The sequence below is a fragment of the Salmo salar genome, chromosome ssa13 (genome assembly GCF_905237065.1).
Source record: "Salmo salar chromosome ssa13, Ssal_v3.1, whole genome shotgun sequence".
NCBI classification, from domain to species: Eukaryota; Metazoa; Chordata; class Actinopteri; order Salmoniformes; family Salmonidae; genus Salmo; species Salmo salar.
In genome coordinates this window covers 46918001-46934774 of record NC_059454.1, presented here as the reverse complement: position 1 = coordinate 46934774, position 16774 = coordinate 46918001, and the positions used below count along the sequence as shown (strand labels likewise).

General features: G+C 43.0%; 1 protein-coding gene across 1 annotated transcript in view; it reads right to left on the bottom strand.

Annotated features, from left to right (window-relative positions):
* LOC106566949 (agrin) overlaps positions 1–16774 on the bottom strand; it is a 408999-nt gene that overhangs the window by 295891 nt on the left and 96334 nt on the right. The window lies entirely within an intron of this gene.

Sequence of the window (16774 nt, the reverse complement as noted above, 5' to 3'; positions counted from 1 at the left end):
AGAACTATTGGATATCAGAGCGACGTCAACTTACCAGCACTACGACCAGGAATACGACTTTCCAGAAGCGGATCCTTTGTTTGAACCACCCAAGGCATTCTAATTGTTTCCAGAGGCTGACCCAAAACAACGTCGCCACAGTAGAGGTAGACGGAGTGGCCTTCTGGTCTCTGACTTCGGAGGCGTGCACATCACCCACCGCTTCCGAGTATTTTACTCGCTAATGTCCAGTGTCTAGATAAAAAAAAGTAGACGAAATTGGGGCTAAGGTTGCTTTCCAGAGAGACATCCGGGATTGGAACATACTCTGTTTCACGGTTATCTGGAGACATGCTGTCGGAGTCGGTACAGCCACCGGGATTCTTTGTGCGTCGCGCCGACAGGAATAAACATCTCTCAGGGAAGAAGAAAGGTGGTGGGTCTATGTTTCATGATTAACGACTCAAGGTGTAATTGTAACAACACCGGACCTAGAATTCCTCACAATCAAATGCAGCCGTATTATCTTCCAAGAGAACTCTGGTCGGTTTTTGTCACTGCGGTGAGGAATATATATATATTTTTTTAAATGAAATCCCAGCCCCCGTCCCCGCAGGAGGTCTTTTGCCTTTTGGCAGGCCGTCATTGTAAATAAGAATTTGTTCTTAACTGACTTCCCTTGTTAAATAAAGGTTAAATACATAAATAAAGCTACATTTCCTAATGTTTTTCTTAAAGTTAATCTGGCATTTTACCAGAGAATAGTAAACTGGCTACACAGAGAAATGTACCGTAGAAAAGTAGCTGCACATCAGTCAGAGTGCTGTCTGCAGATAGAATACTGTATGTGAATTCTCATCCAAGTGGAGAAGTGCAACTGAAGCAGAAAAGTCTAATGTCGAGCAGAAATTACAATAAGAAGCATTTTAGATCTGCTTTTATAAAATGCAGCAAGATACTTTGTGTCATCTTTTTTATCTGCGTGAAAAACACAGAATTCTGCATTAACGCAACCCCTAAGTTTAACTTGTTAGTTATCTAAGTAAGTGGCTGAATTAATAGGGTGACGGGACATCACATTGTGTTCGTTGTCTGCCGTGTTTGAGAAGTCAAAGCCCTTTGGATGAGTTATCTGTACAGCTGCCACTGTTAACTAACATATTTTCTCTTTGCCGTTCTCAACCCGTCTGCTCCTTCCATATATTCTCAGATCAGATCAGGCAGGCACGTTGCCCTAGCGACTCCAGACTCCACACAGACACAGCATGTGCACATACTGCTCCAGTGCCAGCACTATTTTTCCTTCAGACAAGGATGCGTCAAAACTTTGTTCATTTGCAAAATGTCTCTCGTTCACATTCACTTGTAAATGTCCAAACTCACAAAAATGACATTCGGTAGCTCTTACCTATATATGAATAACTTTATGAGCTGGATTGCCTGCCTTTGAGAATCTATGTTCCAACGTCGACCGAGATGGCCGCCTCGCTTCGCGTTCCTAGGAAACTATGCAGTATTTGTTTTTTTTATGTATTATTTATTACATTGTTACCCCAGGAAATCCTAAGTTTTATTACATATAGCCGGGAGGAACTATTGGAAATAAGAGCAACGTCAACCTACCAACATTACGACCAGGAATAAGACTTTCCCGAGGTGGATCCTCTGTTTGGTCAACCACCCAGGGCAATGGATCGGATCCCAGCCTGCGACAAAAAACAACGGCGCAAGGGGCAGACAGAGCAGTCTTCTGGTCAGGCTCCGTAGACAGGCACATCACGCACCGCTCCCGAGTATACTACTCGCCAATGTACAGTCTCTTGACAACAAGGTAGACAAAATCCGAGCAAGGGTTGCCTTCCAGAGAGACATCAGAGATGGTAACGTTCTTTGTTTCATGGAAACATGGCTCACTCGGGATATGTTATCAGAGTCGGTACAGCCACCTGGTTTCTTCACGGATCACGCCGACAGAAACAAACATCTCTCTGGTAAGAAGAAGGACGGGGGTGTATGCCTTATGACTAACGAGACGTGGTGTGACCATAACAACATACAGGAACTCAAGTCATTTTGTTCACCTGACCTAGAATTCCTTACAATCAAATGCCGTCCGCATTATCTACCAAGAGAATTCTCTTCAATTATAATCACAGTCGTGTATATCCCCCCAAAGCAGACACATCGACGGCCCTGAAAGAACTTCATTGGATTCTATGTAAACTGGAAACCACATATCCTGAGGCTGCATTTATTGTAGCTGGGGATTTTAACAAGGCTAATCTGAAAACAAGGCTCCCTAAATTTTATCAGCATATTGAATGTGCGACCCGGGCTGGTAAAACCCTGGATCATTGCTACTCTAACTTCCGCGACGCATACAAAGCCCTCCCCCGCCCTCCTTTCAGAAAATCTGACCACGACTCCATTTTGTTGCTCCCAGCCTATAGACAGAAACTAAAACAGGAAACAACAGTGCTCAGGTCTGTTCAACGCTGGTCCGACCAATCGGATTCCACGCTTCAAGATTGCTTCGATCATGTGGACTGGGATATGTTCCGCATAGCGTCGGACAATAACATTGATGAATACGCTGATTCAGTGAGCGAGTTTATTAGCAAGTGTATCGGTGATGTTGTACCCACAGCGACTATTAAAACCTTCCCCAACCAGAAACCGTGGATCGATGGCAGCATTCGCGCAAAACTGAAAGCACGAACCACTGCTTTTAATCGGAAGCATGACCGAATACAAACAGTGTAGCTATTCCCTCCGCAAGGCAATCAAACAAGCTAAGCGTCAATATAGAGACAAAGTAGAGTCGCAATTCAACGGCTCAGACACGAGAGGTATGTGGCAGGGTCTACAGTCAATCACAGACTAAAAAAAGAAAACCAGCCCCGTCGTGGACCACGATGTCTTGCTCCCAGACAAACTAAACAACTTCTTTGCTCGCTTTGAGGACAATACAGTGCAACCGACACAGCCCGCTAACAAAACCTGCGAGCTCCCCTTCACTGCAGCCAACGTAAGTAAAAAATTTAAACGTGTTAACCCTTGCAAGGCTGCCGGCCCAGACGGCATCCCTAGCCGCATCCTCAGAGCATGCGCAGACCAGCTGGCTAGGGTGTTTATGAACATATTCAATCAATCCTTATTCCAGTCTGCTGTTCCCACATGCTTCAAGAGGGCCACCATTGTTCCTGTTCCCAAGAAAGCTAAGGTAACTGAGCTAAATGACTATCGCCCCGTAGCACTCACTTCCGTCATCATGAAGTGCTTTGAGAGACTAGTCAAGGGCCATATCACCTCCACCCTACCTGACACCCTAGACCCACTCCAATTTGCTTACCACCCCAATAGGTCCACAGACGACGCAATCACAATCACACTGCACACCGCCCTAACCTATCTGGACAAGAGGAATACCTATGTAAAAATGCTGTTCATCGATTACAGCATTACAGCATTTAACACCATAGTACCCTCCAAACTCGTCATTAAGCTTGAGACCCTGGGTCTCGACCCCACCCTGTGCAACTGGGTCATGGACTTCCTGACGGGCCGCCCCCAGGTGGTGAGGGTAGGAAACAACATCTCCACCCTCTGATCCTCAACACTGGGGCCCCACAAGGGTGTGTTCTCAGCCCTCTCCTGTACTCCCTGTTCACCCATGACTGCGTGGCCATACACGCATCCAACTCAATCATCAAGTTTGCAGACAACGCTACATTGGTAGGCTTGATACCAACAACAACGAGACGGCCTACAGGGAGGAGGGGAGGGCCCTCGAAGTGTGGTGTCAGGAAAATAACCTCACACTCAATGTCAACAAAACAAGTGAGATGATCGTGGACTTCAGGAAACAGCAGAGGGAGCAGCCCCCTATCCACATCGACGGGACAGTAGTGGAGAAGGTGGAAAGTTTTAAGATCATTGGTGTACACATCAAGGACAAACTGAAATGGTCCACCCACACAGACAGCGTAGTGAAGAAGGCGCAGCAGGGCCTCTTCAACCTCAGGAGGCTGAAGAAATTTGGCTTGTCACCAAAAACACTCACAAACTTTTACAGATGCACAATCGAGAGCATCCTGTCGGGCTGTATCACCGCCAGGTATGGCAACTGCTCCGCCCATAACTGTAAGGCTCTCCAGAGGGTAGTGAGGTCTGCACAACGCATCACCGGGGGCAAACTACCTGCCCTCCAGGACACCTACACCACCCGATGTCACAGGAAGTCCAAAAAGCTCATCAAGGACAACAACCACCCAAGCCACTGCCTGTTCACCCCGTTATCATCCAGAAGGCGAGCTCAGTACAGGTGCATCAAAGCTGGGACCGAGAAACTGAAAAACAGCTTCTATCTCAAGGACATCAGACTGTTAAACAGCCATCACTAACATTGAGTGGCTGCTGCCAACATACTGACTCAAATCTCTAGCCACTTTAATAATTAAAAATTGGATGTAATAAATGTATCACTAGCCACTTTTAACAATGCCACTTTATATAATGTTTACATACCCTACATTACTCATCTCATACAGTGGGGGAAAAAAGTATTTGATCCCCTGCTGATTTTGTATGTTTGCCACTGACAAAGAATTGATCAGTCTAGGTTTATTTGAACTGTAAGAGACAGAATAACAACAAAAAAATCCAGAAAAACGCATGTCAAAAATGTTATAAATTGATTTGCATTTTAATGAGGGAAATAAGTATTTGACCCCTCTGCAAAACATGACTTAGTACTTGGTGGCAAAACCCTTGCTGGCAATCACAGAGGTCAGACGTTTCTTGTAGTTGGCCACCAGGTTTGCACACATCTCAGGAGGGATTTTGTCCCACTCCTCTTTGCAGATCTTCTCCAAGTCATTAAGGTCTCGAGGCTGACGTTTGGCAACTCGAACCATCAGCTCCCTCCACAGATTTTCTATGGGATTAAGGTCTGGAGACTGGCTAGGCCACTCCTGGACCTTAATGTGCTTCTTCTTGGGCCACTCCTTTGTTGCCTTGGCCGTGTGTTTTGGGTGATTGTCATGCTGTAATACCCATCCACAACCCATTTTCAATGCCCTGGCTGAGGGAAGGAGGTTCTCACCCAAGATTTGACAGTCCATCGTCCCTTTGATGCGATGAAATTGTCCTGTCCCCTTAGCAGAAAAACACCCCAAACCATAATGTTTCCACCTCCATGTTTGACGGTGGGGATGGTGTTCTTGGGGTCATAGAGAGCATTCTTCCTCCTCCAAACACGGCGAGTTGAGTTGATGCCAAAGAGCTCCATTTTGGTCTCATCTGACCACAACACTTTCACCCAGTTGTCCTCTGAATCATTCAGATGTTCATTGGCAAACTTCAGACGGGCATGTATATGTGCTTTCTTGAGCAGGGGGACCTTGTAGGCGCTGCAGGATTTCAGTCCTTCACGGCGTAGTGTGTTACCAATTGTTTTGTTGGTGACTATGGTCCCAGCTGCCTTGAGATCATTGACAAGATCCTCCCGTGCAGTTCTGGGCTGATTCCTCACCGTTCTCATGATCATTGCAACTCCACGAGGTGAGATCTTGCATGGAGCCCCAGGCCGAGGGAGATTGACAGTTCTTTTGTGTTTCTTCTGTTTGCGAATAATCGCATCAACTGTTGTCACCTTCTCACCAAACTGCTTGGCGATGGTCTTGTAGCCCATTCCAGCCTTGTGTAGGTCTACAATCTTGTTCCTGACATCTTTGGAGAGCTCTTTGGTCTTGGCCATGGTGGACAGTTTGGAATCTGATTGATTGATTGCTTCTGTGGACAGGTGTCTTTTATACAGGTAACAATCTGAGATTAGGAGCACTCCCTTTAAGAGTGTGGTCCTAATCTCAGCTCATTACCTGTATAAAAGACACCTGGGAGCCAGAAATCTTTCTGATTGAGAGGGGGTCAAATACAGACTGATCATTTCTTTGTCAGTGGGAAAATGTACAAAGTCAGCAGGGGATCAAATACTTTTTTCCCTTACTGTATGTATATACTGTACTCTATACCATCTACTGCATCTCGCCTATGCCGTTCGGCCATCGCTCATCCATATATCTTTATGTACATATTCTTATTCTTTCCTTTACACTAGGGGGGCTAGCTGAGAAATTGGGTAGGGTAGTGAACTTCCTGAGACAATAGCTAAAGGGACGCCAAGAGAAAGAAAAATTGCTTGTCTTCACAGCCGAGGCATCAGTTCAGTTGTCAGAAAGGGAGTGAGGACCATGAAGACTGAATGCCTCCATGAAGACACTCTCCCCTTCCCCTCATATCATGCTGGTCCCATTTATTTTCATTTCAGGGAAGGGGGGTTAAAGCTTAACCTCTTAGGGCTAGGGGGCAGTATTTACACGTCCGGATAAAAAAACGTACCCGATTTAATCTGTATACTACTCCTACCCAGTAACTAGAATATGCATATACTTATTAGATATGGATAGAAAACACCCTAAAGTTTCTAAAACTGTTTGAATGGTGTCTGTGAGTATAACAGAACTCATATGGCAGGCAAAAACCTGAGAGATTCCTTTACAGGAAGTGGCCTGTCTGACCATTTATTGGCTTTCTTTGACATCTCTTTCCAAAACAAAGGATCTCTGCGGTAACGTGACACTTCCCACGGCTCCCATAGGCTCTCAGAGCCCGGGAAAAAGCTGAATGTCGTCATTCCAGCCCCAGGCTGAAACACATTATCGCCTTTGTCAAGTGGCCGATCAAGGGACAGTGGGCTTAGGCGCGTGCACAGGTCGCCCCCGTCTTTCTTTTTTTCCCTCTATTTACCGAAACGCAGATTCCCGGTCGGAATATTATCGCTTTTTTACGAGATAAACTGCATAAAAATTGATTTTAAACAGCGGTTGACATGCTTCGAAGTACGGTAATGGAATATTTAGAACATTTTTGTCACGAAATGCGCCATGCTCGTAACCCTGGTTTACCATTTCGGATAGTGTCTGGAACGCACGAACAAAACGCCGCTATTTGGATATAACGATGGATTATTTGGGACCAAACCAACATTTGTTATTGAAGTAGAAGTCCTGGGAGTGCATTCTGACGAAGAACATCAAAGGTAATCAAACTTTTGTAATAGTAAATCTGATTTTGGTGAAGGCTAAACTTGCTGTGTGTCTAAATAGCTAGCCCGTGATGGCTGGGCTATGTACTTAGAATATTGCAAAATGTGCTTTCACCAAAAAGCTATTTTAAAATCGGACATATCGAGTGCATAGAGGAGTTCTGTATCTATAATTCTTAAAATAATTGTTATGCTTTTTGTGAACGTTTATCGTGAGTAATAAGTAAATTGTTAGTAAATTCCCCGGAAGTTTGTGGGGGGTATGCTAGTTCTGAACGTCACATGCTAATGTAAAAAGCTGGTTTTTGATATAAATATGAACTTGATTGAACAAAACATGCATGTATTGTATAACATCATGTCCTAGGGTTGTCATCTGATGAAGATCATCAAAGGTTAGTGCTACATTTAGCTGTGGTTTGGGTTTATGTGACATTATATGCTAGCTTGAAAAATGGGTGTCTGATTATTTCTGGCTTGGTACTCTGCTGACATAATCTAATGTTTTGCTTTCGCTGTAAAGCCTTTTTGAAATCGGACAGTGTGGTTAGATAAAGGAGAGTCTTGTCTTTAAAATGCTGTGAAATAGTCATATGTTTGAAAAATTGAAGTTTTTGCATTTTTGAGGAATTTGAATAACGCGCCACGAGATTACACTGGCTGTTGAGTAGGTGGGACGCAAGCGTCCCACCTAGCCCATAGAGGTTAAGTGAGACATTAAATTCGGCCCTTGTCAAAAAGTCATTGGGGGAACATTCAGAACACTCAGGCCGTCCATAAAGTGATGAGTCATGTCGCGGTGGGGGCGATGACGTCAAACAGTCCTCAGTCGGCCCCCTGCGTTTAATATGCACTGGTCCAATCTATCATTATAAGTCTTCAAGTCCAAGCCCAGCATTATTCAATTTCGCATACTAATTCAAATTTTTGTGCTCATTATGTTCAATCTTTGACACAGCACTTTCAGCATCAAACTCTCAATTTCACCATCAAAACAGATTTTATTTGTTACTTCTTTCTTGCGGAACATATTAGTCTGGGCATTTTTCAACACCAGAATAGTCTTTTGCAGCCATTTAAAAAATGGGACACAGTCACAGTAGTTTTATTCTGAACCCCTTCAGAACCCATAAATATCCATGAATGTCAGGCAGGCCAAAGTGATTACATTGTCTCACTTGGGCCAGGGAGAGGAAAGTGAGTCCTCTGTGTGTGTACACACACACACACACACACACACACACACACACACACACACACACACACACACACACACACACACACACACACACACACACACACACACAGAGAGAGAGAGAAAGCTCAGCCCTCCGTTTGCCTTGTGTTAAGCGAGATATAACAGCTGAAAAGGCTGCAATCAATCTTCATCCTGGGTGGCATGTGCTATAGTTTAGCTTGGCGTTAATGAAGGTTGTGTCTTTTCTCTCTCCTGCTCTGTTCTGGGTGGGAGATGAAGTAATTGACATCTACGTTAATGAAGTGCATCCACCTCTCCCCAAAGATGGAAAAGACTTCATTATGCAGCCTAGGACCACACACACACTAATTCGCACACAACTACACAAACAGTACTAGGAAACAGTCACGTGGCACACCACCAACTCTCTCACACAAAACACATAAGGCCAAGATACTATGGTAGGGCGATGTCAACCTTTGTCCTATGGTGATTATGTACCCATAAAACATTGTGATATACAATGATATTGCCCCCTATTGGCCAACCAAAAATATGTAATTATTTTTATGGTGATAAGATCGAATGCAACTCAACGAATCTTGATGAAAGATAACGTAGTTGAAAGCCTGGGCAGAGGAAAAAGAGCAGGCAAATCTTTTCTAATATTCCTTTCTGGTGGAGGAGCTTCAGCATGGAGCGTGCGTGTGTGCGTGTGAGTCGGACGGCGTGGCACGCCGTGAGAGAGCAGTGATGAGGAACGGGATGTCTTATTGTAGTGACATAGAAGCTGGATAGAAGCGGTCTACTGTCTTCAGAACTGGATAAGATTTGGTTTATTTGCCTTATTAAATAATAGAAAAAGAAAAAATATTGTTTGTTCAAACTGTCATAAAGCTGTGATTGAGAATAACCTATGCTTAGGCTATAGACTTCCATTCTTATTATATTTGAAAGTCACAACGACAACACCTTCGTAGGCTAGAGTATTTGGGAAATAAGCAACTGTTCATCACTTTAACTTGTCTTAAAGCTTTTATAATAGGCCAGTAGGAGGAATAAGGATATGTTATTGGCCATTTGGTTTTCAACCTTGCTTAAAGCGATTTTCTTGGCCTGCATGGATCATTTCTCTCTTAATAGATTTAACTTGATTGAACTTGTCATTCTAATGTTGTGTAGAATATTGATCTTGTTTTTTCTCTCTCAATATTATTCCCCGGGCTACCTTACGTTTTTAGGGTATTCAAATAACTTTGAAATGGAACTTTGATACATTCATTATTTGATCAGGAGAAAGCCATGCATAAAACGATGAAGCTTCATATTCATATAGCCTATCGAATAGAGAGAGAAGGTAATAAAGGCTACATTTTTCAGACAGCTAAAAAAGATAGTCAACTGTCCTTATTAAAAAATTAATAGGTTTAAGCTATGAATCCCATGAGAGAGGGAATATTTTCTGTCTGGAAATGTTTGATCTGCTTTGGTGTGGAATTCCCCAATTCTGTCTGGCCTACATTCCTCTCTTACGTTCTGTATCACATATTTATTGAAATAGGCCATAGCAAATTGGAATAGGCAAATTACTCAGAAAGTCAATTGTGTGCTGCCATAATGTGCATTGCGAGACTCCGTTCTTTTCTGCGTGGCACCAGTAAAGTTCAAATGGGCTAAACCAGGGATGGGCAACTGGTGGCCCGCAAGCGAGATCAACGTCCCCCCCCAACAATTTGTATCTATATATATACAGTGAGGGAAAAAAGTGTTTGATCCCCTGCTGATTTTGTACGTTTGCCCACTGACAAAGAAATGATCGGTCTATCATTTTAATGGTAGGTTTATTTGAACAGTGAGAGACAGAATAACAAAAATAAATCCAGAAAAACGCATGTCGAAAATGTTATAAATTGATTTACATTTTAATGAGGGAAATAAGTATTTGACCCCCTCTCAATCAGTTGCAATGATCATGAGAACGGTGAGGAATCAGCCCAGAACTACACGGGAGGATCTTGTCAATGATCTCAAGGCAGCTGGGACCATAGTCACCAAGAAAACAATTGGTAACACACTACGCCGTGAAGGACTGAAATCCTGCAACGCCCGCAAGGTCCCCCTGCTCAAGAAAGCACATATACATGCCCGTCTGAAGTTTGCCAATGAACATCTGAATGATTCAGAGGACAACTGGGTGAAAGTGTTGTGGTCAGATGAGACCAAAATGGAGCTCTTTGGCATCAACTCAACTCGCCGTGTTTGGAGGAGGGGGGAATGCTGCCTATGACCCCAAGAACACCATCCCCACCGTCGAACATGGAGGTGGAAACATTATGCTTTGGGGGTGTTTTTCTGCTAAGGGGACAGGACAACTTCACTGCATCAAAGGGACAATGGGCCGTCAAATCTTGGGTGAGAACCTCCCTCCCTCAGCCAGGGCATTGAAAATGGGTCGTGGATGGGTATTCCAGCATGACAATCACCCAAAACACACAGCCAAGGCAACAAATGAGTGGCTCAAGAAGAAGCACATTAAGGTCCAGGAGTGGCCTAGCCAGTCTCCAGACCTTAATCCCATAGAAAATCTGTGGAGGGAGCTGAAGGTTCGAGTTGCCGAACGTCAGCCTCGAAACCTTAATGACTTGGAGAAGATCTGCAAAGAGGAGTGGGACAAAATCCCTCCTGAGATGTGTGCAAACCTGGTGGCCAACTACAAGAAACGTATGACCTCTGTGATTGCCAACAAGGGTTTTGCCACCAAGTACTAAGTCATGTTTTGCAGAGGGGTCAAATACTTATTTCCCTCATTAAAATGCATATCAATTTATAACATATTTTGGCATGCGTTTTTCTGGATTTTTTTATGTTATTCAGTTTCTCACTGTTCAAATAAACCTACCATTAAAATTATAGACTGATCATTTCTTTGTCAGTGGGCAAATGTACAAAATCAGCAGGGGATCAAACACTTTTTCCCCTCACTGTATATGCAGAGCAAGTCAAAAGTTTGGACACACCTTCGATGCAACAGTTTTTATTTATTTGTACTATTTTATACATTGTAGAATAATAGTGAAGACATCACAACTATGAAATAACACATACAGTATGGATTCTTGTAGTAACCAAAAAGTGTTAAACAAATCAAAATATATTTTAGATTCTTCAAAGTAGCCACCCTTTGCCTTGATGACAGCTTTGCACACTCTTGGCATTCTCTCAACCAGCTTCATGAGGTAGTCACCTGGAATGCATGTCAATGGACAGGTGTGCCTTGTTAAAAGTTAATTTGTGGAATGTATTTCCTTCTTGATGCGTTTGAGCCAATCAGTTGTGTTGTGACAAGGTAGGGGTGGTATACAGAAGATAGCCCTATTTGGTAAAAGACCAAGTCCATATTATGGCAAGAACAGCTCAAATAAGCAAAGAGAAACGACAGTCCATCATTACTTTAAGACATTAAGGTCAGTCAATCCGGAAAATTTCAAGAACTTTGAAAGTTTCTTCAAGTGCAGTCGCAAAAACTATCAAGCGCTATGATGAAACTAGCTCTCATGAGGACCGCCACAAGAAAGGAAGACCCAGAGTTACCTCTGCTGCAGAGGCTAAGTTCATTAGTGTGACCAGCCTCAGAACTTGCAGCCCAAATAAATGCGTCACAGTTCAAGTAACAGACACATCAACATCAACTGTTCAGAGGAGACTGCGTGAATCAGGCCTTTATGGTCGAATTTCTGCAAAGAAACCACTACTAAAGGACACGAATAAGAAGAAGAGACTTGCTTGGGTCAAGAAACATGAGCAATGGACATTAGACCGGTGGAAATCTGTCCTTTGGTCTGATGAGTCCAAATTTGAGATGTTTGGTTCCAACCGCTGTGTCTTTGTGAGACGCAGAGTAGGTGAACGGATGATGTCTGCATGTGTGGTTCCCACCGTGAAGCACGGAGGAGGAATTTCCACATCGACGGGGACACTTACCATAATGATACCCACGACTCAATTATACTTACCACAACCAATGTTTGCAAACTTACCATCAAAAAGCACCATGATGATTAAGTGTCCATATACAGTTGAAGTGGGAAGTTTACATACACTTAGGATGGAGTATTGGAGTGGCCACCACAAAGCCCTGAACTCAATCCTATATACAATTTGTGGGCAGAACTTAAAAAGTGTGTGTGAGCAAGGAAGCCTTCAAACCTGACTCAGTTACAACAGCGGAATGAGGAATGGGCCAAAATTCACCCAACTTATTGTGGGAAGCTTGTAGAAGGCTACCCAAAACGTTTCACCCAAGTTAAATAATTTAAAGGCATTGCTACCAAATACTAATTGAGTGTATGTAAACTTCTGACCCACTGGGAATGGGATGAAAGAAATAAAAGCTGAAATAAATTATTCTCTCTACTATCATTCTGACATGTCACATTCTTAAAATAAAGTGGTGATCCTAACTGACCTAAAACAGGGAATTGTTACTAGGATTAAATGTCAGGAATTGTGAAAAACTGAGTTTAAATGTATTTGGCTAAAGTGTATGTAAACTTTCGACTTCAACTGTACCATACTATTTGCACTGTTAAGCATAATGTAGCTGGACTGTGTAAACCTTTAACTGTCATAATATTCCACCCACTAGCCCCCCCCTCAATCTAGGAGGTCTGTTATCACTAAGACCATCAAACTATCTCCATGACTTTTGACGCACCTTTGCGTCCTAAGGCAACTTTTGGCCGCCAATAGGCACAGGCTAGAAGGAAATATGGGCAGTCCCATGACAACATAATTCAATATTGCCACACTTCACTCACACATACAAAGCCCCATCGGTCTAATAGTGCATGTCTATGTGGATGCTTTGTAAGAGGGAACTAACCAAATAACATGGAAAACAAATCAGAAAAATAAAATATTTACAGATAATATGAATATAAATAATAACAGCACAATATTACAGATTCATGCTCATACTAAGAAAGTCCTTGCAAAGGCTATACACATGTCAGCCCAGCCTGCTCAGTTCACTGGATCCAGTTGTTCGAAAAAAGGAGAAAACATGAAGAATCAAATACCTTCTGTAAATATCGCAATACCAGTTATTTATGTCCATCACATGCTGCCTATAGGCAGAGAGACATATTTCATGTAGTCCTTATTATATCCTATTATATTCCGGCAAAAAGGAAGAAAAAGGAGCATATATTTTAACAGCCGATAATGACTGCCAGTAAAACTTTGTCTTACACTACACTACCCATGAAGGGATACAGAAGTTCAACTTACGATAGCAAAGATGGCATGCAGTACTGACAATCTAGAGTGAGTAAACCTGCAAAACCAACCTCCCCCCCCCACCCACAGACATTTTTGTTTTTATTTAAGGGTCGTTGCTCTATCACTTCGGCTGTTTTACACATACAGTAGGCCTATATAATTAGGATTGAGAATATAAGGGTAGCGTATATAGCTCTTGTAAAAATGTAATATACAGTGCATTCGGAAAGTATTCAGACCCCTTCCCTTTTCCCATATTCTGTTACATTACAGCCTTATTCTAAAATTGATTGAATTCTATTTTTTACTCATCAATCCATATCCCATAATGACAAAAATAAAACAGCTTTTTAGACATTTTAGCAAATTTACATAAGTATTCAGACCCTTTGCTATGAGACTCGAAATTGAGCTCAGGTGCACTCTGTTTCCATTGATCATCCCTGAGATGTTTCTACAACTTGATTGGAGTCCACCTGTGGTAATTTCAATTGATTGGGCACGATCTGGAAAGGCACAAACCTTTCTATATAAAATTGAAGATATTTGGAACCACCAAGACTCTTCCTAGAGCTGGCCGCCCGGCCAAACTGAGCAATCGGGGGAGAAGGGCCTTGTTCAGGGAGGTGACCAAGAACCCGATAGTCACTCTGACAGAAGTCCTCTGTGGAGATGGGAGAACCTTCCAGAAGGACAACCATCTCTACAAAAGCCAATCCTCAGTAAAAGGCACATGACAGCCCGCTTGGAGTTTGCAAAAAAGGCACCTAAAAGACTCAGAACATGAGAAACAAGATTCTCTGGTCTGATGAAACCAAGATTGAACTCTTTGGCCTGAATGCCAAGCATCACGTCTGGAGGAAACCTGGCACCATCTTTACTGTGAAGCATGGTGCTGGCAGCATCATACTGTGGGGATGTTTTTCCGCGCCAGGGACTGGGAGACTAGTCATGATCGAGGGAAAGATGAACCGAGCAAAGTACAGAGAGATCCTTGATGAAAACGTGCTCCAGAGTGCTCAGGTCCTCAGACTGGGGCGAAGGTTCACCTTTCAACAGGACAACGACCCTAAGCACACAGCCAAGACAATGCAGGAGTGGCTTCGGAACAAGTCTCTGAATGTCCTTGAGTGGCCCAGCCACTTGAACCCGATAGACCATCTCTGGAGAGACCTGAAAATAGCTGTGCAGCGACACACAACCTCCAACCTGACAGAGTTTCTCAGATTCTTCTCCCTATCTGTAGAGAAGAATCTGAGAAACTCCCCAAATACAGGTGTGCCAAGCTTGTAGCATCATACCCAAGAAGAATTGAGGCTGTAATAGCTGCCAAAGGTGCTTCAACAAAGTACTGAGTAAAGGGTCTGAATACTTATGTAAATGTGATATTTACGTTAAGTATTTTTGTTAAGATAGGAATGTGATTTTAGGAGCCATAAGAGATAATTGTCTCCTATAAACTTTGCATAGTAAGTAGCCACGCCCCGGGTGAGGACAGAGAGCGTCAGCCTGACGGAACCGTCCCTGTCGACCACAGCGCATAAAAGGATTGGTAAAGAAATGTACATTTAGAGGTTGTGATTAATACGTTGACTTTTTTATGGATGTGATAAATAAAAGACCTTTGGAATTTAATTTGGGAGATGGTAACCCTTTAAATAACCGCTCTTGTGGTGCCCCAAATTCCTAATCAGTTAATTGTTACATGATTAATTTAATCAGGTGTCATGACGTGGCCCTTTAAGGTGTATATCGTGGCTCCCCCCTTCTCTGTAAGCCAGCCTGCCAGCTTAGTGGAGTCTGCCACTAGCACAGTCAGCGTAGTCAGCTCAGCTTTCCCCATTGAGACCGTGTCTGTGCCTCGATCTAGGTTGGGCAAAATTAAAAATGGCGGTGTTCGCTTTAGCAATCTCACTAGTATAAAGACCTCCTCAATTCCTGCCATTATTGAAAGAGATTGTGATACCTCACATCTCAAAATTGGGTTACTTAATGTTAGATCCCTCACTTCCAAGGCAGTTATAGTCAATGAACTAATCACTGATCATAATCTTGATGTGATTGGCCTGACTGAAACATGGCTTAAGCCTGATGAATTTACTGTGTTAAATGAGGCCTCACCCCCTGGTTACACTAGTGACCATACCCCCCGTGCATCCGGCAAAGGCGGAGGTGTTGCTAACATTTACGATGGCAAATTTCAATTTACCAAAAAAAAAACAATGACGTTTTCGTCTTTTGAGCTTCTAGTCATGAAATCTATGCAGCCTACTCACTCACTTTTTATAGCTACTGTTTACAGGCCTCCTGGGCCATATGCAGTGTTCCTCACTGAGTTCCCTGAATTCCTATTGGATCTTGTAGTCATAGCAGATAATATTCTAATTTTTGGTGACTTTAACATTCACATGGAAAAGTCCACAGACCCACTCCAAAAGGCTTTCGGAGCCATCATCGACTCAGTGGGTTTTGTCCAACATGTCTCTGGACCTACTCACTGCCACAGTCATACTCTGGACCTAGTTTTGTCCCATGGAATAAATGTTGTGGATCTTAATGTTTTTCCTCAAAATCCTGGATTATCGGACCACCATTTTATTGCGTTTGCAATCGCAACAAATAATCTGCTCAGACCCCAACCAAGGAGCATTAAAAGTCGTGCTATAAATTCTCAGACAACCCAAAGATTCCTTGATGCCCTTCCAGACTCCCTCTGCCTACCCAAGGACGTCAGTGGACAAAAATCAGTTAACCACCTAACCGAGGAACTCAATTTAACCTTGCGCAATACCCTAGATGCAGTTGCACCCCGAAAAATTAAAAACATCTGTCATAAGAAACTAGCTCCCTGGTATACAGAAAATACACGAGCTCTGAAGCAAGCTTCCAGAAAATTGGAACGGAAATGGCGCCACACCAAACTGGAAGTCTTCCGACTAGCTTGGAAAGACAGTACCGTGCAGTATCGAAGAGCCCTCACTGCTGCTCGATCATCCTATTTTTCCAACTTAATTGAGGAAAATAAGAACAATCCGAAATTTCTTTTTGATACTGTCGCAAAGCTAACTAAAAAGCAGCCTTCGCAAATGGAGGATGGCTTTCACTTCAGCAGTAATACATTTATGAACTTCTTTGAGGAAAAGATCATGATCATTAGAAAGCAAATTACGGACTCCTCTTTAAATCTGGGTATTCCTCCAAAGCTCAATTGT